Raw genomic sequence first — 22679 nt, forward strand, 5'->3', positions numbered from 1 at the left:
CATACTCCACTCATTCTTTGTCCCTGTTATCTATTGTGACGCTTCAAACTCCCCTTGTTGACAGCTGCCAATCTTCTATCATATGTTTCACCAATTAATAAGAGCTCTGTTTTAAAGATATGCTGTGCATGTGACTGCATGTTCCATACTTTGTGTTGTACATCTACTCACAGCATATGTTTGTTATTGTGTATTCACAGATTCAAGGATTGCAGCTTTCTCCAGCACCCGACATGTTCGCCCCTTTCAAGAATTTGTGATCAGCGCTGCTGTTCTGGGGCTCTTTGTCAACCTGTGACTGCTTGTAGATAGTATGACTCTTTAGCGTGGACCATGATTATTGGCTGGGCATTAATGATGTAAACAGATCTAAAATCGTGCATATGTTGTAGTCACAGCATCATAGGATTGTGCCAGGCAGAGAGGCATTCACTCTAGTGCAAAGGTTCAGAAAGCTGGAGACTTGTACTGGTGGATTTACTGCACTTTTGTTTTAATTAGACAGCATGCACTTCGTCTCTAATGCACCTGATCTCAGCAGTAGAGAATCAGCTGAATCCTTTAGGATTCTTTCTTTAGTTAATGTTTCATGTGGTTTATCAATTGAACAAACATGGTGTTAAACAAGAAATTACTAATACTGCATAGGAATTGGCTATAAGCGACGATACTTCAAATATGCACCAAAACTGAGTCATAAATAGAATGGAGGTGCTACTAATGAGGTGCAGCTTATGCTACTCACCTCCCGGAGGTACAATTGCAATATTTTTGGGTGCCATTTTCCAGGATGTGGTGATCTGAAATGGGTGGCCACATAGTGTAAATCCATCTCACATACTTGTTGTGTAGATGCTGTTTGTTGCCTGAAACTGATGTAGGGGACTGTGGTACTTTGAGACTTCACCTAGTTGGTCTGAGTGAAGGTTAAGGTCTTGTTTTTGCCACACAGCATTGGCAGACCAGGTACCATGCCCACCTAGGGCCAGAGCCAAGCATGGTTGGATGGATTTGTGGTTTAGTAATCTGGGAACCTCACCTTTCAAGGAGGTGCAGAACTTTACGAACTTGGAGATCTCTAGCACTGACATTACCCAGACTGTTTTTAAAATGACCGAAAGGATTTTTTTAATTAACTGTACTCAAATATTTTTAATTGTGTATTAGATTGTAACCATTGGGGAGGCCCCAGGTTAAAGATTGATTTTTATGAATAAAATGTTTTTATATAAAGCTCTTGAAGTGATTGTACTATATATAGTGACCATAAGTTTTTGATGTTTAATTTTGTCTGCCTTTTTCTGCCCAAATGCTAGTTATCCTGGTGGAATACAAAACAGGTGATCCTTGCTTTCTAAAGCTATCAATCGATTGTAGAATAAGAAACGACAGGGACAAGGTCTTTTTTTTAAATTACCCAGAGTAAGCCAGAAGTATCCTGAAACTCCAAAGTCAGTATGGAGTTGAAGTGCTTCACTGCAAATGCACTGAATGGTTATTGTTTATATATGTATCAATGTGTGTATATTTTGCTACTAATATAGCATGAAACTAGCTGGAGAGCAATGGATCAATGAACATCGGGTTGCAACCCGAGCATACATTTCCTGATTTCTTACATAAAGTAGGTTACATCTGAGTTCCTACTGTGTGGGGAGGTAGTACCCTCCCAAGAGATGGGTCTTCAATTCCGTTTTCCATTGAAGGATGGTTAGTCATTGTGATGTTAAAGGAATATTGTTCAACATCTTTAGACTATTTCCTTCTTACATTTTTTCAACTTTAATCTGGTTATGTCCTGGCTCCTGATTCCTATTTATCACATCCAATGTATGGATTATCAATATTGATTACTGCATTGTTTTCATTTAGTGTCCAAGTGTAAAAGCTGGATACCACCCTGAGAAAGATCTCAATTACAAATCTTATCCCTTACTGCAAAGGTCGAAACATGTTGGCACGTACTATTACTTTGAGGAAGGTAATCCCATTGTTTGGAATTCCCTCATTTTAAAAAACAAACACTTATGGACTCGTATGCTTTAGGAACTTTGCAATGATTGCAGCCCTCAAAGGGACCACATGAGCTGTACTTATGATTGCTTACTTTTGAGAAAAAGGCTGATAAGTTTTTAAAATCTGAATGAACGTTCATTTTTTACATTTTGTTACTGTTCAATGTGTATATTGAAGTTTGTGATACATATGTAGGTGTGTTTTTTTAATAAAATATGACAAACTTCTATGCAATAAAACACATTGAAGGATTCCTTTGTGTGATATGTAGTTTGTGAAAGTTATGGATAGTGAGAGGCCTTTCAGTATGTGTTGATTGATGTTATGTGTAGGTGTACTGTTATTTGTTTGCTCTGAGGTCCAGCCTCCGGAAGTTGATGTCCATTGGTAACCTCAAAGCTGTGATAACTCAAAGCAGTAATATACTTCATTGCAAAATCATTATTTTCCACAAACAAAACTGAGCGCTACATTGGCTTCCCATTCAGCCAAATATCAAAGACCAAATCTGCTACATCACATACAAACCTATTGTTTCAAGCAAACCATTATATCTAGCCAACTCGCTAACAACCTTAGGCAGATAACTAGAACTCAGTAGTAAGAATTCACTACACCTGGAAACAGACTTAAAAAGTCAACAATTGTAAATCGCACATTGTCTGATGGCAAATTCAACTTGATCTCTCTTGGAAGACCCATCTTTTTCACATCCACTTCAATTGATTCCAAATTATGATTTTTCTTAATCTATCATTATGACTTGAATTAGGTTTTGGATTGCTGTTTATACTTTATTTTATGTAAAACTTGCTAATACCCAATTGGTGCAGAAGGGATTTGGAAAACTGTTACATAAATATTTTTCTCATGGGACTCAAACCTACCAACTTTGAAAAAAATATCAGTACATGAGGAGAGGTCTGAGGAGGCAGCAGACTCATGAATGCATTACTCTCACCAGCAAACAGAGGGATTCTCAAGCGTGGGTTGATGGTGGCCAGGTTGAGACGTGAGCCTCTCTTCCGAATCCCCGGTCCACCGCGGGTCTTCCCGATTGCTGTGGAGGGCGCCGGCGAACAGCTGCTGCCTCTGCCCCATTGGCCTTAGCGGGTCACGTGGATCGCGACAGAGAAGCCCAACCCTACTGAAAACTCTATGGCTTTCTCCGCGCCCAAGTCCAGCCCGTCTGCGCCCGTCGGGCCAGGCAGGCTGGTCCTCGGTTCGCCATACCCCCAGTAAGTAGTCTGTATTCTACTCACACACTACTGTCCCTTAAGCCCTTATGGAAGCCTTGTGATCATACTTTATTCCCTGTTGCCCTCCCTTACCTATACTGTGGCATTTGTCATCTTGCCCACGGTAGGAAACGGAGCGTCCAGAAAAAAACCTCAGATCTTTGGGTATTGAGATCCACTCCCTCGGAGAATGAATTAGGTTACCTCGTTAACGCAAGATCCCTGATTAAGAATAGCATCGCCTTTAGGGAGTTTGTATCAGCGAGGAAGCCTGCTTGGGTGTTCATTACTGAAACATGGATCACGGATTCCTCCGGTCCCAACCTGGTGGAGGCCATCCCCTCGGGCTATGCCCTGACCAGGATGGATAGATCTGGACGTAGAGGAGGCGTGCTGGGTATCTTACATAAAGGCTCCTCTATCTGCCGAATTGAACATCTTTCTACCCCTGCAGATTCGTTTGAGGCTGTGTATTTCTCTATTAATGTTATTCCCATGGCTTCTTTCTCTGGCATTCTAGTTTAAAGACCCCCAGGCCCGAGAACTTCCTTTAGCCAAGATCTAATGAGGCTTTTAGAACTCTTGATTGATAGATCTAATCTTACAATCCTGGGAGATTTTAATTTTCATTTAGAGAATCTTCCTTCCAAGGACACTCTGTCCTTGACTGAATCCCTGCAGGCCTGCGGCCTGATCCAACTTTTGGATAGTCCTACACATTCAGCTGGCCACACTCTGGATGGTGTCTTTTCCAATGACCCCCGATTGAAGATCGGTATCCCTATCCCCTTAGCTTGGTCAGACCATCTGGCTGTGCCTTTTGAGCTCATATTCCATCAGGATGCTCCCCTTCGCTCTGAGGTTAAAAAATGGGGACTTAGGAGCTTCAGGCACATTGATAACGAAGCACTTTCACCCTTCCTCAAAAAACTCTGCCCTCTTGTTAATAAGGATACTAATTCTGCTGCCACAGATCTTTTTAATACCATCGCAGAGGCTGTAGACCTCTTAGCCCCCGCGAAGCAGCATTATTCTGCCCGAAAGAGCCCTTCTGCACCCTGGTTCTCTGACGGACTTAGACGTTTGAGACAGGGTTGTAGAAAGCAAGAGGCTCTGGCGTGCTCATCTGGACTCCGCTGGGAACAGACGAAAGCACAAACCGCTTCTGAAGGAATATAAAATGGCCATTATTGACTGCTGCTCTGAATTTCCCCTAGGGATCATTTTAAGAATATTGATTCCCTCGATCTGCAATAAGATCTCTACCTTCTCTCACGCAAAAATTTACGACATCTACAGCTCCCTGGAGCTCCTCAACCGGGAACTAGATTCCTCTCCCTTTCCCTCATTGGTTTCTTTTTCAGCATCTGACCCCTCTGAATCTATACCTTGCTTGCTCACCTTCCCTCTGCCTACTCTTGAGGAGTCGAAGCGCCTCCTTGACAGCATTAAATATGGTTCTCCCTTGGACCCCTGTCCGCTGAAGGTTTTGAAGAGCTGCAGGGAGGTGATTCTGCCCCCCCTGCTAGAGGTGCTTAACCTAGCCATTACGGAAGGGGTTTTTCCCCTGGCCTGGAAATTGGCGGTGGTTAAGCCTCTCTTGAAGAAAACTTCTCTGGACCCTGCGGACCTTAAGAACTTTCGGCCTATTTCTTTGCTTCCGGCCCCCGCTAAAATACTAGAAATCCACCTTAATCACCATCTGACCACCTATCTCGAAGACCCGAACCTATTAGACATCTCACAGCACGGCTTTCGAAGAGCCCACAGCACTGAATCAGCTCTGACTGTGGTGGTTAACAACATTCATTCGAAGGTGGACAGGGGCCAGATCACTCTGCTAGTCCTACTCGACCTGACGGTGGCATTCGACACCCTGTCACCCGCTATCCTGGTTTTCAGGCTTTGGGAGATAGGTGTGGCCGGCCTTGCCCTCAGACTCCTAGCTTCCTTTCTCCATCAAAGGGAGCAGAGAGTGAAGCTGGGTGATTTTCTGTCCCCTTCTACGCCTGTGCAATGTGGGGTCCCTCGGGGGTCTACCTTAAGCCCCACCCTTTTTAATATCTATGTGGCCCCACTTGCCAGGGTAGTGAGATCCTATGGGTTCGAGGTGTTGTCCTACGCCGACGACACCCAAATTATGGTCTCTCTAACGCAGTCGGTGAATGATTCCGCCCTCAATTTTAGAACTTGTATGGAGGCGGTGTCTCACTGGATGGTCCAAAACTTCTTACAGCTCAATGGAGAAAAGACCGAAGTTTTGATCTTTGGGGGTGGCCAGAACACTTGGTCTAAAGACTGGTGGCTGTAATCCCTTGGGGACTGCCCGCTTCCCTCGCACTCGTCTAGGAACCTGCGGGTCCTGTTTGATACCTCCCTTTCCTTTGACCGGCAGGTCAGTAGGACCATGTCCACCTGTTGTGGTATCATCAGGATCCTCAGAAAGATAGGATCGTATCTTTCTCCAGATGCGAGGAAGCGGGTTGCGGTAGCCCTAGTCTCATCGAGACTAGACTATTGTAATGCACTGTACGTGGGCATGAATAAAAGCTCTGTCCATCGACTACAGATGGTCCAAAACGCTGCAGCCAGGTTGGTTCTCAATCTTCCCAGGTTATCCTCTGCTTCCCGGGCTAGGAAAGACCTTCACTGGCTCCCCGTTCAGGCTAGGGTCTCCTAAGCTTCTTTGCCTCACTCATCGGGCCATATATGGCGCTGGGTCAGAAGGCATCAGGTCACACCTTGTTCCCTATCACCCCAGTAGCGCCCTTCGGTCTTCCAAAAAATGTTCAAGTGCCCAGATTTGCCAACGCTAGATGGGGAGGCAAAGCTTTTTCCACCATTGTAGCTAAGCTTTGTCCCACCAGGTCAGGAGGGAGGGAGTTCCAGTCTTCTTTGGCACTTTTTCGCAAGGACTTAAATCCTGGCTTTTTCGAGAGGCTTACTCTTAAGCCATGGGCTTGGCGATTCTGAGACCTGTCAACTGAAATTTGCATTGTCTGGCGCCTTGACGCCCTTAGGCTAAGTTGCGCATTATAAATTCCCTTTCATTCATTCCCCATCTCCACCACAAAAAACAAACATAAGCTTCTGAGGTTGATGCTAATATCCTGGAGAGGCTGCAAACCCTCTGATGGACATCAGCTGGTGCACCCTCCTCACAGGAGCTGGAAACACATTATTTTCCGGGGGCTGATACCCACTCGTATCTGAGGGATTGTGAGCTGGCAGAGGAGGGGGTATATGGAGTATTGTATAGTGTAAGATATGTAACCTCAACTTGTAAATCAAGTAAAGTAAATTAAGTAACAATTTCTCTTTTTACCTTCCTGAGTCCAGAACTGCAAAATACTGCAATTACTGAACACCCACCTCTTTAAAGAGCACTTTATTTTTTTATTTTTCAAAGACCTTTATTGAAAATCGTGCACATCAGGTTACAAGGTAATCAAACAGTACAGGCGTAATTAAAAACATCACATCAGTCATAAACATCATAGGGTCAGGAAGACAATAACGGCACTTGGTGGAATGCAGGACCAAATGACAAGGTGCGGAGCAGGAGAAGGCAGCTAGGAATATCAAACGGGGCGGAAAAGAGCACCTCATTGAGACACAGCACATAGTCTAATTCTCCTATGAGAACCCATCAACCATAGTTACTCTCCCATTGTATCTCCGCCTTCAACCCTGCCCTCTACCTTTTGAAGGGGTTTGGGCTGCACAACTTTGACACTCAAACATACACATCTTCATCTGACCATTCATTGTTCGTTGTCATCACAGACCACTTGCCACCGCTCCCTCGCTTTAGATAGAAGCATTCAAAGACCAGCTTTAGCTCTACGTGTAACTTTTTGCCATTGAGCATTGTTATGTCTCCTGCTCCCAGATCTTTCTTGTCTTTTGGAAATTAATAAAGACGCCTCTCAATCTATTCGCCATGTCCGTGAGTGTCTGCACGCATTGTGAGCTAAGGATTCTGAAATGATAGCAGATTCCATGCAACAGTGAAAGAGATGCCAAAGTGGGTATCCCAGTCCTCCAATAACCCTCTGTCTCTCCTGGTGACACTGAAGAAAGACTCTTTGGCGCACAGCCTGAACTCTGCAGAAAGCTGGCAGATGAGCAATGTTTGCAAGTTTTACATAGTGTTGCACCAGTCTTCCCTGTTGCTGATGTTCATTTTTAGCCCATGTAGCACCTATTATAAAGGAGATGGAGTCTAGGAAGGAGCAATGTTACAGTAAAAGACGGGAAACCTGAAATACCCAATTAAAACCGATGTCTAGTTTTCTTATTACAATGTAGGGTTACCATCACTACTCATCTGTCCTAAGAAAATTACACCACCTGTGTTAGTAATGATTTATTCCAGCTCTGTTCATAGTGCCACTCCTTTAGCACGTATATCAAAAGCAACTCTGAGCACAATATCAGGGTCCACTTCAACATGACCCTTCATGTGAGCTTTATTGCTCTGACAGGTCATAGTCATCAGCCAATCAGAATACGTTCTTCAGTAGGAACCTTCGGTCTCTTTATAACACGGGTTAAAGCACGGTATGAAAGCGACCTGCAGGCTATACACATTTGCTGTCAAATTCAAGACGATATAGAAATTATTTTTATTTTAACAGGGCAGATAAAGCACTGCAATTTGATATCTGCTCTTGGGGCATCTTTTGCATCGAAAGGGGCATGACTGCAAATATTCAATAGGGTGAGGGATTACTGGCACTGTATTATAAGAACTGAATCACTCCCTCTCTGCGGGTAAAAACACTGATGTATTTATTAACATCCCATTGATGAGCCCCAAGTGAGTTTCAATCTGTTTTCGGCACTGCATTTGGTTCCAGATATAACATTAAATGTGCTGAAGCCGTGTTTTGTGTATGCCGGAGGCTAGTTGTAATTATGTATATGTTTCCGGGTGCACCTGGAAGTGTTTCATCCATTTCTTTCGGAATTTCTTTGCATGATGGAAACTTTCTGTAGTAACTTTGCATTACAGAGTCCTCCATCTTGGTCAGGTAGATATTAATTACAGTAGAATTAATTACAGAAATGCCTAATATCGAGATCGCGATTTCTCTAGGGAACTATATGAAGGTAATCAGAGGCTTCCTCCAAGCAAATTAGCCGTAACTTTCAGAGTTTTTAAACTGCTGTAAGTTTTTAAACCAGGTTAATATACAAAATGTTCTTATAAAATAGGATTGCATAGTATTTTAAAGTGTGTTTTAAATCGCATATAATTTTTATAAAGAGCTGTGTCGCCCTGTGCAGAAATGTCCGTATTGTTACTCCATTTTTAAAATGTATTAATTTTTAAGGTTGTGTTGTGGAATTGTTTTATTACAATTGGTTTTATTACTGTTTAAAGACCAAGGTGTAAATAAACATTGCTTTGACTGACTGATATTAAAGTGTGCACGTCGCAGGCTGACAGCGATGATGGCTTGTGTGAAAGGGGTGCGAGGTTGGGGGAGACAAGGTCTCTGAGGTGGGGCCTTGTGGTGGATTGGGAGACTTGGTACCTCCAGCCTGAAGTAGGAGATAAGGATAGTTTAGGTTCAGGTTAGAGGGGGAACCTTAGGGTTTTCTTCCTGGGCCCCCCTGAGGCTGTACAGTAGTTCATGTTCAGACCTTGCATGAACAGTGACAATGGTGTTACTGAAGGAGGGTCAGTGATTGGTGGCAGGGAGTAGTAACAGGAGGTTCAGCGGTGACTATTGGCTGCGATAGCTAAGAGGCAGGCTAGGGGAGCATTGAAAGTGCTCGGTGCTCCATGATGTGAGGAGAGAGGACCTCTTCATGCTTTTGATGGAGTATAGGGCTAAGCCTATCAGGTGTTAAGTGAAGGGGATGCTAATGGCAGTAATGGCTGCTGCTGTCATGCAAAAAACATATGGGGGATTTAAGCCAGCTGGGACCAGGTAGATTGGGGCAGCGTCAGTACCAGTGACTCGTGCAAAGGAACAGGGAGCAGAGGTAATGACAAAAGATGGCACCGCAGTGGAGAAGATGCCCCACATCTGACAACCCTGAGAGGGTTGGGGTGATGAACACGGCTGCAGTGGAGTTTAGGCAGGATTGCATGGTGAAAACACAAGCCGGTGGAGGGTAAGTTGAGGATCATGAACAGGATCAGCATGGGGGATGGGGAGCGGTCAATGGCCATCGCTGGCAGAGGATGGGCCGTAGACCGGTCCCAGGGGGCCAGAGCAGCTTCTAACTCAGTGACTCGTCAGGTCCAGTAGGTGGCACCAGAGAGCAATCTAAGGCAAGATCACAGAAGGGCAGCTCCAGAGGGAGGGGGCAGGAGAAGGAGAACCAGCTGTCAAAGGGAAAATGGAGTTGGCGTTGAATGTACTGGAAATGTGGAGAGCACATGATGAACTATGTCGCAGAGGGTTGATAAATGGGGAAGACATCATTTTTTCCCCCAAGGACAGCATGGCAGTGCAAACTGCTGGATGTGTGGGGTTAAGGGTAAGCAGGACGGTGCACTTGCTGAGTCATCAGTGCGCAAAAGGGGTTTGGATACAGGAGGAAGATCATGACATAGCCAGTAAAGATCGCAATTCATATACCTACATGTTCAGGTGGCCAGAAGGTGAGGATGCCTACAATGCTGGCAGAAGGGGTCAGTGAAACATTCCAGGCTCTGGTAGAGTCTGTGGCGGCCCTCGCTAAGGCGGAGGAGCGTTGCCCCACTGCTCTTTGAGCAGGAAAAATAACATTTTTATTATTGTTTCATTTCCTCAGGTTTGGGTCTGGGATAGGGCAGTCCGGGGCTGGAGACACAGGGGGAGGAGTGGTTGCACACTCCAAGTGTGCAGGACTGTTTGGCCAGCCATCTTGGCCTGGCCAAACAGTCATGCGCACTTTTTTTATGTTCCCCACCAGGCTGCATTACACAGCCTGGTGGGGAACATGCAAAGGCTCCCAGTTCCCATTGGAGCACCGACCTGCGGCGGTCAGACCAATCACAACGCTGCATCGCAGCGTTGTGATTGCCTTAGGCGAGCCAAGAACAGCTCTGCAATGCAGCGCTGTGATTGGCTGTGGGAAGCCTGGGTGCTTCCTGGATCCAGGACTCCCACAGAAGCAGAGGAAAAGCACAGACTGCGAAAGAGGAGAGTGTTTTATTTCTTCCTATTTTATATGGTGCCGCGCTCCCCGTCACTCACACCCTAACCCCAGACCATTATTGCCTGCCAGCTGCTACTGGGTAGAGTCCAGAGTGGGTGTATACCTTCAGCCTGAAGAGAACCTCTGGTGACCCTCCTGACAACTACAATCATAACTAGGCATACGGTTCTATCTGATGTCGGTGTAGGCAATAGGGAGTTGCTGGGAACTAGCAAAGGGTATAAGAACACATTACTGGTGATTGACGCCTGGTAGAACTGGGGTATCTGAGGAGGAAGAGGAGGATGTGGAGGAAGGGGGAGGTGGGCGAAACGTAGGAGGTCGTGTGGAGGAGACCGAAACCAGCAAAGAAGGAAATTGATATATGTGGGTGTGTGATGCAAAAACGGAAGGTGGCAAAACACAACTGAAGGCCTAATTATGATGACAGGTGGCACCGTATCGGGCTGGAACCGCCTGACCTTAGGTCAAAACATCCATTCTACAATACAAGCTTGTGCAACGGGCAGAATGGGCCCACCGCACAAGCTTCCATTGTGGAATGGAGGTTTGCAAACATCCCTGCACCGAATGACAGGCACTATGTGATGCCTGCCACACGGTGTGGGGATGTTGCGGGAGGCACCATAGGTGCTCCTCAGGTCGCATTGCAGAGGGACAGGGGGCCCTGTATTTGGGGGTAAGGTAAAGTAGGAATGGTCTGTGGGTGTAGATGAAGGAGCAGGCTCAGTAGAAATCAGGGGTCAGTGAAAAGGGGGAGTAGGGTCTGAAGAAGTGGCACGTGGTGTAGGTGATAATGGGAAGAAAACAGCCAAGAATAGCAATATTAAAACTACAGATGGTTCCAATGGGCTTGGGAAAAGGTTGATGTGCCTGTTACTGTGGAAGACTGAATGGTAAATAGCATGTTATCTGGCTGGGAGAGGAGCTGAGGTTTTGGGCTAGAGATTTCAAGAGGTGTCACATTTGGATACAGGAGTTCTAGGGAGGGGTGATGGGTGAAGAATTTGAAATCCAAGGTAGCAAAGTGTCAGGAAGAAATTGAAAGCAAACGAGATGAAAGATGATTTTTTTTCTCCTTTAGAAGTAGTACATGAGAAGGCGGGTGAGGTTCAGTTGCTCTATCATTTATATTTTATTTTTTTCAAAATCTGTTACTTGAAATTTTTCTCTGAGAGTGAGACACAAAGCATTACATAAGCAAAGTTAGTCATAAGAAAATTCAGCCCAGAGTTACAGTTCGCAAATGAAGGGCACAACTTTTCCACTAGGTCCGTGGCGAATACATACAATGTTGCTTTCAGGCCAATGCTTCTGAGCATCAATCTACCCTCCCAAGAGAGTGACATAGAAAGGAAACTTAAACATACCTAAAAACGAACATAACTGTGATGTCATGGTGCAAATTAAAAAAAGGTGATCGTGTGGATTTGGTTACTGGGGCCTCTGCTCAGGTGTCCATCACTCTGCTCGGAGCCCATGTAGCTGTAGAGTGATTAGATATGGAACAGGTTGAGGGCCCGAAGCCCTGGGGCGTAGGCCATAAACGGGAGCCCCTCCGATAAATAGCCCACCAGCGGAGACCAAATAAAGTCGAAGCCTTTTCTGGTGTGATCTACTATATCAGCCAAAGCTCCAATGCCAAAGCTCTCCACAATCTCGCATGCCATTGGGTTAAGGATGGAGTCTCTTGTTTTTTCCACGCAGCAGCAACTGCCATCTTGGCTGCCCTCAGACAAAGCCACATAACAGATTTGTCACTGTGTTTGGCGTTTCAAGTGTGGGTCTCTTACCCCCAACAAAACATGTTCCAAAAAGCTGGAATAGGATAGCCTAGGATAAGCTTAATTTGGGACAAAATACCCTTCCAGAAAGTCTGTATGGAGGGCCAGTCCCAGCATATATGTCGGAAGTCGCCTAACATACCACATCCCCTCCAGCACCTGTCCGACGAATTGCGAAAAATCGTATGAAGTTTCTGAGGTATAGGTACCAATCATACATCATTTTATAGTGAGCCTCCCTGAGGTACATTGAGCGGTTGAATTTCACTATATCCCTTCCTAAATGTTCCTAATGCTTATCTTCTAAGGGAGGGAGAGTAACCAAAAGCTTGTCCCAAAAGCGTTTAAAACATGAATTCGATCTAAGGCTCACCACTTGTATAAGGGCATATAAAAAGGAAATACATCCTTTGGAGGTGGACTCAGATTGAGCAAACTTCTCGATAGGAAGCAGCATCCTGGTAGCGGCCAGCCACACCAGGGGTTGCTGCACCCAGTGCTTCAACTGCAAGTAATGGTATTCTTCCTTGACAGTCAATGCAAATTGTTTCTTGCATTGCTGAAAGGTGACGAATTCACCTCTGTCAAACAGGTGAGAGATCATGTGACCGCCTCCCTCCAGGCCTCAAAGGGACCCTCTTGTAGCGCAGGGGGGAACACAGCATTAAAATGTATAGGCGTGTAGAGAGAGGGGAAGGTCGTAAGATGCAGTCTCTTAGTGAGGATATCCCAAACCTTTAGGGTGGTGAATGTAGGCGTGCTAATGTTAGCGTTAGGTGGTAGGTCCTGCGTTGGTTTCCATAAAAGATCCCAGATGGTGCGCCCTCTTATCTGCCGGTCTATACGAAGCCAATGCTTCTCCGAAGTCCGCATCGACCATTCTGTGATTACCTGCAGTTGTGCCGCTCGATAATTGGACTGAAAGTCCGGTAACGCCAAGCAGCCCTCTTTGCGAGGTCGTGTGAGCAAATTGATAAGCATATGTCGTAGCTCCCTAAAAATACCACCCTTTACTGGATTAGGCAACCCTTGAGGGAGGTAAAGCAAGCGAGGGAGAACATTCATCTTGATGGCATTAATCATGCCCAGCCAGGTGATGTACGCCACACTCCTTTTACCCAGTTCAATCTTCATTTGGCGAAGAAGGGGGTGGAGGATAGCCTTATAGAGATCTCGTATACGAGGGGTGAGCTTAACACCTAAATAGGTGATCTCCTTAGTAGTGCAGCGAAAAGGTGACGCCCCTTCTACCTGACTCCACTCTTCTTTTGATACTGTTAGATTCAGTAAGAAGAATTTGGCCAAATGAATCTTAAAGCCCGCCACCTGTTCAAACTTCACCAGCTCGTCGTGGATAGCCGGTAGAGAGACAATAAGATCTGAGACTGGCAGAAGCATGTCATAGGCAAATAGCAAAATCTTATGGTCGTCCGTGCAAAAACGTATCCCCAGAATCTCTGGGTTCCCTCTAATCCTATGGGCTAGGGGTTCTCTGCTCAAGGCGAATAGGAGGGGAGATAAAGGGCATCCCTGTCTCGTCCCGCGAGCCAGGCCAAAGGGGGAAGAAGCAACTCCATTTACAAGGACCCGAGAGCTGGAAGAGTGATAATTAGAGCAAATCATCCCTATAAGGTCTCGTTGAAGCAGAAGTGCTGGAGCACTCCGAATAAAAAAGGCCATTCCACGCAATCAAATGCTTTCTCCGTTTCTAGCGAGAGAAGCGCTGCTGGAATGTTTTTCTTGCAGGCTTTTTCAATGATATAGGTGATGCGTCGCATATTATCATGGGTCTGTCATCCCTTAATAAATGGTATGGATCTATAAGACCGGGAAGTACTGATTTGAGACGAGTGGTCAGGATTTTAGAGTAAAGTTTTGCGTCGAGGTTCAGGAGAGCTATTGGGCGGTAAGAAGATCAAGCTGTGGGGTCCTTACCAGGTTTAGGGATCACTGCTACTATTGCTTCACCCATGGAGAGAGTGACTCGTTGCGTAGAGGCTATGACATTAAATCGAGTAGTTAAGAAGGGCAAGAGCTTCGGTGCGAAGGTACGATAGAAATGGTCTGTGAAGCCATCCGGCCCTGACGCTTTCTGGAGTTTAAGGGAGTCAATCGCCTTCTGTACTTCCTCAGCAGTCATGGGTTTCACCAATTCTTCGTTGGATCTTGTCCCCACTTGAGGGATGTCCAGGGAATCCAAATATCCCGTTTGGTCCTGCACTCTTGGGAGTTCTGAAGTATAAAGAGTTCTGTAAAATGTCTCAAAGGCCTGCACCTTCCCCTCCTGTGTCTTGTGGCAAACGCCCTCCTCATCTAAAATGAGTTTTATATACTCCCTTTCCTGTTTGCCCCTTGGTTGACGGGCCAACAAGGACCCCACTTTGTTACCGCCCTCATATCCCCTGGTTTGGAGGCGCAAGATGTTTTTTTCCACTCTATTAGTGTAAATAGCTTGTAGTTTCCCCTCCAGGGCCATGACTTTCCGCAATGTCTGAACAGAGGTGCTGTCTTTATGGGCCTGCTCTGCAGACACTAAGTTTTGTTCGAACTGTAGACGTTCCTCGCGTTGCTGGGATCTTAATGTAGTGACCAACTCAATGCACTTACCCCGGACCACAGCTTTGAGGGTGTCCCAGGTAATTACATCGGAAGTAGCCTCAGGGTCATTGTGCTCTAGGACTTTCTTTTTTAAAATATTTTATTGAACAAAAGCAGAGTAAGTGATCAGTTGGCAATCATTAATTAATTACAAAACTTGACATTTAAGGCATACTTTACAGCAGTGCATTACTAGTTTTGAGTGCGGGGAGGACCAATCCTGGTCATCGAGGACTTTCTTAATGGTTGTCCTGAGGTCACCACATGGGAGTCTATCTCTACAGAGGAAATTGGGGAAATACCATTGTGCATGTTTTGGGTGCGGGTTCGGCCAAGTGAGCGTCATCTCTAGGGGGTGTGATCCGATAGGCAAATTGGGTGCAACTGAGTTTGCAGCACCGACGGGAGCAGGGATTGGCTCATAAAAATGTGGTCAATGCAGGAGTAAGATCTGTAGGAGTGAGAGAAGAACGAGTAATCACGTACCGTGGGATTAGCATCCCTCCATACATCCACCAACCCCATGAGCGGAAGATGTGACCCAAGCGTCTTGCCAAAAGTTCTTCCTGTTGCTCTCTGTGTGTGTTGTGTCCATACCCTGATCCCAGACTAGTTTAAAGTCTCCCAAGAGCAGAATGTCCCCCCGTGTAAAATTCTCCAAAGTCATAAAGGAGAGAATGAAATCCTGTTGCCCCGTCTTAGGTGCATAAAGGACTGTGAACGTCCATTGGCGGCCTCTAAGGTCCCCCGAACCATGAGGAACCTCCAGCTTTTGTCTTTTTGTGCCCTGAGCTTGGAAGGGGACCCCTAAATGGAACTCATTTTGTTTCGAGGAATGTGACGATCTAAATATGAGGGGATAGGCTTTATGGCGCAGCTGGTGTTCTTCAGACTTTCTGAGGTGTGTCTCTTGAAGAGCAGCCACTTGGACATTGTGATGTAGCAGGCGCTACCAAAAGCGCTGGCGCTTGTATGGGGAATTCAAACAACGAGCATTCCAAGTGATAGTTCTAACCGCCGTTGTCATCTAGAAAGAAGTGTTGACCGCCCCGGCGAGGGGCTCTGCCTAAAAACCACTGTGGACCCCCCCCTCCTCCTCAGCCCTCCCAGCCTATAAACAATAGAGAAAAAGGCACCATGACATCGAACTAAATTAATGAACCAGAACAAATACTTAATACAAGTGTGTACAATCCCCCTCCAAGAAGGAAATCCCAGTACCAAGATACACTTGAGGATCTTCATCATTTCCGTTCCCTCAGCCCTTATTTTAGCAGAAATCAAGGTATATGTTGCGTGAAATTTACAACTAAATACCCATTAGCATTTGGATTGAAACCCTTATAATAGCTATGTTTATCAAATAGCTCCAGTGTCATCCTGGGCGTCCCGGACAATGCAAGTCTTTCGCCACTACCACCCTCCAACTGGAACCCCCTTACCACAGTGGAGATAAATCAGTCCCCATGGTCTCTCACAGCAGGTATAGTGTTATCACACGGTGCTTGTTCCAAGCACTGAGTTCAAAGTGTCACGTAGCGCCTAGACAACTGGGCATTTCTCAGGGGCGGAAAGTGCAAGTCCTCCGATCCATCCATCACTACGGTGTGTTGCCCCCTAGGGAGGAGAAGGGGGGCAGAGCCCCATCAGCTTCATGACCAATCCGGTCCCTGGGCCCGCCAATCAATTGCACGCCCACTGGGATGAAGTACAGATCCTCTCGGACTGACTGGTCAAAGGAGTCAGTCCGGCGTTTTCGTATTTCTCCTGCCCACTCTTTGCCACTGGGCCGATCAGGGTGATTCCCTCCGTCCGGGTCCGATGAGGCTGTAAATGCTCGGTGATCGGGCGGAACTGCTGGCATCGCAGGAGGGTGGCTTGAGCTATGTCTTGATAAAGGGTGCATGTGACATTTTGGAAAGTGATCATGTCGTTAGCCTTTGCCTTCTGTAGGATCATTTCTTTGATCTTAAATGAGCTGAGCTTCGCCAGGATGTCTCGTGGGCATCGGTTCTTCCCTGGCAGTCACGGTCCGACTCTGAACTCTCTCCAACCGGACCTCTGGACTGTCCTCCCCTAGAGCTGCGGAGAAGAGGCCCACCATGAATGCCTCCAGATCCGGACCGTCCCAGTTCTCAGCCAGACCTCTGACCCGTATGTTGTCGCGGCGGGAGCGATTTTCCAAGTCCTTGCACTTGAGTAGCGTAGTCCGCAGCAGCCCACGCAGTTCAGCAGCTTCGTCTACCAGGGACTTAATCTTATTGGTCATCTCCTGTTGCTTCGCTTCGAGATCTAGGGTACGGGTACCCACTGAATCGACATCCGCCTGTGCCGATACCAGTTTCTCTCTCATCTCAGTGCGGAAAGATTCAAAGGAGGCCTCCATGTCTGCTTTAATATCTGTTCGTAGCTCCTGTTTGAACTTTTGGAGGGAAGACAAGAGGTCTTCCCTAGTCAGCGCCATGGCTGCTGGTCACAACCTCGCCTCTTCCTTTATGGGCCCTGCTCCAGCAGACGCAAAATAGTTGGAGACTTTGTTGTTGGGGGTCTTTTTGGGTCGCATAGGGGTACTCGCTACCTGGTCACCACTCGGCCACTCCCTCTCATGTAGAACCAGTGAACACCCAGTACCAGGGTGCGGGGACTCACCTGCTGCACTCTGCCATCCCAGGGGCCACTCTCCCCTCCAAGTGCCTAGAACGTCCAGTTCGCTCGGGCCATGTTACGGTCATGCTTTGAACAACCAGCATTATTCCACTTAGGGCTCTAGCCCTAGTGCCTCCTCCGCTTTCACCATAACAAACCTCCCGGAGATTGTTGCTCCGCAGGAGAGCGGTAGAGTCGCTCATCCCCCCCCCCCCCCCCCCCCGAGGCAGGAGGGGCAGCTCTCTATATGGAGACTCAAGGCCTCTCCCTCCGGAGGGTCACAGCTGCTCCTTGTCGGCAGTCTGCCATTTTGTATGTCACCGATTCCAGACCAGGACAGCCCCGCGCCATCATCTGAATCCTCCCAGGGGGCAGAAAGGAAGCTGCTTAGTTGAGGGAAACCCTGCAGCAGGCAGAATCGCCAGATTCCCCAGGACAACTCAGAGGAAGGGGGCTCAAGGGTTCAGCCTCTTAGCAGCGCTGTGCTCGGCGCCTGGGTGGCTGCCATTTTCCCCCTCCGCAGGCACGTCTCACCGCTCATCGGAGCCTCTCCACCTCCGCGCCGGAGGTCCTCGTTTCGTCAAGAAAGCACCCGGTCTTCACCACATCCTCAGCTGTACCGGGCCGTGCTAGTATTGCCTTGTAAGGTGCCTTATATTATGCGTGCGGCAGGGCCTGGGAAGGAGCCGATCGGATTCACGTCCGCTCGGCCATGTTGGTTGACCACGCCCCCCGACAATCATTTTTTTTTTATTCCAGAAGAAGATATTTTAGCTCAATATGATAAGGTACATGATGCTATTATGAGATGGTGAAAAGGCAGTGTGTAAAAGGGGCAGAAAGGGTCAAGTGTAATAGCAAGTTGCCATTTAAGTTACAGTCTGTGCACCCTGATCATTTTCCAGATTTTTTTGTGGATTAGGCATTGCTCTTCTCCATGTAATGCTCTTTGTCTGAGGTGTTTAACATATGTTTGCAGTAGGTTTTCACAGCAGCAGCACTGATGGATACAGTTTTACATCTTTGTGTCTGAACAGAAGGAGAATCCTTGCAAAACAGCTTTGCACGGTTTCAGATTTTGATTAGTGGCTTGTCGGTGCCTTTAGTGCCTGAGAATTTGGAGGGCTGTTAAGAGACTGATGGTATTGCAGGATGTCTTTTTTAGCTTAAGGTGACACATCACCAACGATGCTGCCACACAATCAGTCTCCAACCTACAACTGACCAACATGGAACCCTCTGACATGGAGACAACAACGTTCCAGGCATGAGCTGCCCTTGCATGCATTTAAAGGGCCAAGTTAATTAAAAAAACATAACACATCCCCCTTACATAACAAAGAAAAAACAGTTAAGAGCACACTAAAATGTCAATTATAAAATAAACCCCCAAAAAATGCAAATACTAATGCTATGAAATATAGGATGGGAAAAGGATGAGGAAAGAAAGAAGAAGAAACAACATTAAACAGGGGACAGTAATGCAATATAAAAACAGTTCTAGTTAATTAATTACAAAATCTCTGAACCGCATAGGAATTCTCCTATGCCTTATGGCATGACCCCTCCCCATAGTACTTCTACCCATAGAGTTGTTAATCAGACCACTGGGAGGTGGTTTGCTGGTTGGGAACCTTGAAAGCCTGGGCATGCTCCCCTTGCTTCCTGTGTGCTCTCTTACAACATTTTTCTCATGGCAACAATGGTGAAAGGGCCCATATACTCCGTCACCCCCTTGTTATGCAACTTTGGTTTCTTTACCAAGACCTGAGCCCCAACATTCCACTTCCTGCTGTTCACAGGGTATTTTTCATCAAACCTTTGCTTCTAATTTTACTGATAAGACCTGATCCTGGCACCCACCTCAATCTCATCCAACCTATCAGGGGAATTAGTGGTGGTGCCGGTTTCCAATCCAGATGAAGGTGTGAACAGTATTAAGACACTGAGACAATGTCATTTTAGAATGTCTTTATTTGCATATGATGAAACACCACCAACGATGCTGCCAGCCCCTCAGTCTCAAGTCTACAACTGACCACCATGGAACCCTCTGGCATGGAGATCACAAAGTTCCTGGCATGAGCTGCCCTTGCATGCACTTAAAGGGCCAAGTTAATAAACCACCACATAGGCCAAGGATTAATGTTTGTATTTCTAGGGGCAGACTTGAAATGCAAACCGAATGAACACAAGGCTGGAGGTTACCATAGCATGATGGAGAAAGCAGTGACAGTGAGCATTTTGGAGTTCAGCACATTTCAGATTTTACTGGGTCCCTTTAAGATTACTTCTGAGATGTTTGGGCAGTGTAGGAAGTCTGCCTTTTGTGTGTGATTACCCCAGATGTTTCACCTTTTACTGTGCCCCATATTTTGCTGGCTTTAGAACTCTGTGCACTTCACCTCTGCTAACCAGTGGTAAAGGGCCTGGGCTCGTCCTTTATACATGATGAAATTGGAGGACTCTTAATTGGCATATTCCCATAAGCCCCTACAATATGGTACAAAATGTCCCAGGGCCAGTAAGTTAAATGTCACTAGAGGAGTAGGGTACCTATAGTGCCATCTACTGCATTGACAGTGTCAAACATTGATTCAGGCCTATCATTGAAGCCAGAATGGGTCAGTTTAATATCTGCACTTCAACCTGTCAAAATAAATCCTGTTGACAGGTCAAAACCTCCCTTTTAAATATTAACGCCACCCCTATATAGGCATTGCAGTACATTAAGAAGAGTGCAAAGTATCTAACAATATAGTAATATGTAGACATTTAATGAGTCCTTACAGTGACGAACACCCGCTAAAGCTATTTTTCACTGTAGCAGAGTACAGATTAAAATTCCTAATACTGTACCTTGGGAATGGGATGCCGTGAATTTTCTGCAGACCAGGCCCATATGTTCGCCACATGCCCAAATCTTGCACCACTGTTACAACAAATACAGATTTTTATGGGAGTGGTACTGGGACAGAATATACAACTAACCTTGTCACAAATTTTATTACCGGGTCGGGGGAACTCTGATTTTTGTTGCTATGACCATCTACAGGATATGTATTGCAGCACATTGGAAAGATCCGAACCCTCCGTCATTCTCACAGTGGCAGGCAAGATTACTGGCGACATGTAAATTAGAAATGGCGATCTATTCTAAAAAGGGTAAACGAGGTAAAAAAACTGGGCTGGTGGTCTGGGAGCTCATGGGCAAATGGATTAACGGGCACAAGACTAAAAATCTCCATCTTACGCTGGCCCGGGCCACAATTGGGGGGAGCTGCTAGCATTCCGGCGCTGTCTAGGCTTCCTGCTAGTGATGTAATTATGATCCTGTAGTATGTAATTGATCTTTCGCTGTGTTATCCGTGATTGTTTCTCTACTCCGTATTTTGAATTTCGGTTTCCTTTTCCTTTTCTTCTCTAAATCTTCGCTCTCGCTTGCTTCTTTTGACTCTCCTTGTTTCCTTGCTTCATTCTCTTTTAGGACTAATTTTATGTATTGCATAAATGCTCTGGGATTTTTTTCTTTATTCTTTTTTGGCTTCGTTTATCGTCCCGTTGTTATATGCCCAGAAACAAAAAAGATGGAAGGTTTTTTTTTTTTTGTGGTGCCCAGGAGGGTGGGGGCGGGGGCTTTGGTCAAAAGTGATGTTAACTTTGTACTTTGGTTTTTCTGTGGCAAAACTTAAAAAAAAAAAAAAAAAGGAATGGGATGAGCAAGAAAAATATTTAAGCAACTATTTGTAATAGTTATTAAAAATCCAATTTCAGCAACTGTAAAAAAAAAAACTTTTTCGCACCTTTGACATTTTTGGCCTCAAAATTTTAACAGTATTTATTCAGTTTTAATCATTCTTGTTTTTTGGTATAAGGTCATTAGACAAACCAAAATGTTCTTTGGGGATATATTATGTAATATACAATCAATGAATTGTCAAAATGTTTTTATTTATGCTATACATGTATATGAATTTCTACTTTTTATGGCCTTTTATGACTGAAATAAAGTTTGCTGAAATGGAAAAATCCAATTCAATTGTGAAGGTAACTTTCTAATAAATATTAAGGGAAAGTAATGTTTAGAAGGTTTTCCTTCCCTTCCCTGAAGTTCCATGAAGCTAAATTTGCATTTCCTATCCCACTTTTGGGAGACCAGAATTTGCATTTGAAGAGGTGTGAAACTGCTCCCAGAGAACAGAACAAATGCCTGATTATGGGGAGGTGTTTTTGTTTCCTTGATAAGGTAACCAATGAGGTTGGGCCAAGGAGCTGGATTCATTTCACAACGGCCTACTATGTCACAGGGATATGTTAGCTAGCACCTGAGCAGAGCCCTTCCTTTCTCCCCTCAGCCAGGCAGGCTCTAATCACAGTGGGCCTCTTTTTGACATTAAAGTGTCAATTCCTGCTTGAATGTCAAACCCCTACTTTTGTTCTACTGAGTCTGTCTAAGCGTGTATTGTGGGTACAGTGACTGCCCCAAAGTGGATTTAAGTGTTTGGTGTGGGAGGACAATAGTATTAGAATAGTACACTCTCCAAACACACACCCAACCCTGAGAGCCCAGTTTTTATTATGGCCAAAGGCTTCCACTGTCTTGAAAATGCCCAAAGGGGACGGTTGGCCCCGGGAAATGTTACCCCATTGGTTAGGCTATGCTCAGGAGACATTTTACCCACTAGCCCATGCCAGGCATAAAGTTGGTACCAACAGGCACCCACTTCAGGACACTCCTGGGTCTGATGAGGATCATAAGAGGGCTTGACCTGCTGTCTGCAACCTGAGAAGAGCCCTGAGGGACTGGACCTGCTCTCACTTGTACCCAGGACAAAGATGTGGGCTCCAAGATCATAAGGCTGACCTCCTGTTCAAGCTACAGGGATACAACAAGAGGCCTTCCAGCAACTGCCCAGCTACGTTAGTAACAACTGGATCTAGACTCAGCAGCAGCCAGTGCAGGTAAGCGCGGTGGGGTGGGGCACTGCGGGGGGGGATGTCGATAGACAACGGAATAGGAGTTATTTATTTACTTAATTTGCCCTATTCCGTTGTCTGTCGACATCCCCTCCGCCCCGCCCCACAGCTCATGCCTGCACCAGCAGCTGCTGCCTAGACTGACGAATGAAGATGGAGTGTGTTTGCCCATTGATTTTAAGAGAAAACATATTAGTCATTGTCTTGGTTCTATGCTTTCATTTTTCATTAGTGATCATACACTTCATTGTGTGATTTG

General features: G+C 45.9%; 1 pseudogene across 1 annotated transcript in view; it reads left to right on the forward strand.

Annotated features, from left to right (window-relative positions):
- Positions 1 to 2262, forward strand: part of LOC144772077 (ecto-ADP-ribosyltransferase 5-like) — a 35065-nt pseudogene extending 32803 nt beyond the window's left edge. The window contains exon 4 of the transcript XR_013599635.1: positions 201 to 2262. The product of XR_013599635.1 is annotated as an ecto-ADP-ribosyltransferase 5-like (transcript). The remainder of the gene's footprint in view (positions 1 to 200) is intronic.
- The last annotated feature ends 20417 nt before the right edge of the window (positions 2263 to 22679 follow it).

The sequence above is a fragment of the Lissotriton helveticus genome, chromosome 8 (genome assembly GCF_964261635.1).
Source record: "Lissotriton helveticus chromosome 8, aLisHel1.1, whole genome shotgun sequence".
Lineage (NCBI taxonomy): Eukaryota > Metazoa > Chordata > Amphibia > Caudata > Salamandridae > Lissotriton > Lissotriton helveticus.